Raw genomic sequence first — 1932 nt, 5'->3', positions numbered from 1 at the left:
CACTTTTTTTGTCTCTTTTTTTTTTAAATAAACTTTTAATTTTAGAATAGTTTTAAATTTACAGAAAAATTGGAAAGACAATACAGAGAGTTCCTATTTGCCCCACCCCTGGTTTCCCCTGTTGTTAACATCTTATATTAGTATGGTACATTTGTCACAGTTAATGAGCCAGTACTGATATATTATTATTAACTAAAGTCCATATAGTTTATTCAGATTTCCTTAGTTTTTTAAAAAATATAATTGATGTATACGATTATATTCGTTTCAGGCATACAACATAATGATTTGATATTTGATATACTGCAAAACAGTCACAATGAGTTTAGTTAACATCCATCACCATACATTTTTTTCTTGTGGCGAGAACGTTTAAGATCTACTTTTTAGCAGCTGTCAAATATACAGTACAGTATTCTTCACTATAGTCACAACACTGTACACTACATCCCCATGACTTACTATTTTATAACCAGATGGTTGTGCCTTTAGACCCCCTTCACCCATTTCACCATTCCCCCCCGCTGCCCCTTGCAACCACCAGTCTGTTCTCTGTATCTCTGAACTTGTTTGTTTTTTCCAGATTCCACGAGGGAGATCATTTGGTGTTTGTCTCTGTCTATTTCACTTAGCATAATGCCCTCAAGGTCCATCCATATTGTCACAAATGGTAGGATTTCCTTCTTTTTTAATGGCTGAATAATATTCCATTGCGTGTGTGTATTATATTTTCTTTATCCATTCATCCATCAGTTGACACTTAGGGTGTTTCCATGTCTTGGCTATTTTAAATACTGCTGCAGTGAGTATGGGGGCATGTATATCTTTTCCAGTTAGTATTTTCATTTTCTTCACATAAATATGCAAAAGTGGAATTTCTGGATCATATAGTAGTTCTGTTTTGAATTTTTAGCTTGATTTAGTCCTACTGGTTTATTTTTGCTTTTGTTATCTTTGCTTTTGGTTTCAAATCCAAAAAAAATCATTGCCAAGACTGATGTCAAGTAGCTTACTGCCTATGTTTTCTGGTTTCAGGTCTTAATTTTTGTGTACAGTATAAGATAGTGGTCCAGTTTCATTCTTTTGTGTGTGCCTGTCCAGTTTTCCAACACCATTGTATATTCTTGGCTCCTTTGTCATAAATTAATTGACCATGTATGCATGAGTTTATTTCTGGGCTTTTTATTCTGTTCTACTCATCTATGTGTCTGTTTTTTTATGCTAATACTGTAATGTTTTGATTACTATAGCATTGTAATATAGTTTGAAATCAGGGAGTATGATGCCTCCAGCTTTGTTTTTCTTTCTCAAGATTGCTTTGACTATTCAGAGTTTTTTGTGGTTCATTACAAATTTTAGGATTGTTTATATTTCTGTGAAAAATGCCATTGGAATTTTGGCAGGAATTGCATTGAATCTGTAGATTGCTTTGGGTAGTATGGACATTTTAACAACTTAATTCTTTTAATTATGCTTTTTGTATTATGTATGAAACAAATCATCACACTCTAATTCATGTACATTGTCTCCCATGAAGAAATGTAAAGCAGGGTCAGAGGATAGAGTGACAGGGGCCATTCTAGGTAGGGCGATCAGGAAAGGGCTCTCTGAGGAAGTGAGGTGAGACCTCTATGAAGATCTGGGAGAGAAAATACCAAGCAGAGGGAAGAGAGGGCAGAAGCAGTTTATTTCTGAATGTAGCATATGTGATTCTTAGCAGCTATGGTCCAGTCAGGTTTGGATTATGGATTCTCCAAATAATTGAACATAACATATAATCAGACTATAGCTGCACGTGCCCACGCGCACTCACGCGCACACACACGTGCATGCAGGCACACTCCTCTGTCAAGATGCCAACAAGTAACACGAATTAGCTAAATGGTTCTCAAACTCTAATATAAGTGAGAGTCACCTGGGAATCCAGGTGAA

Source organism: Phocoena sinus, chromosome 12 (genome assembly GCF_008692025.1).
Source record: "Phocoena sinus isolate mPhoSin1 chromosome 12, mPhoSin1.pri, whole genome shotgun sequence".
NCBI lineage: Eukaryota > Metazoa > Chordata > Mammalia > Artiodactyla > Phocoenidae > Phocoena > Phocoena sinus.
The sequence above is the reverse complement of the archived record's forward strand: the minus strand, read 5'-3'. Positions refer to the sequence as shown.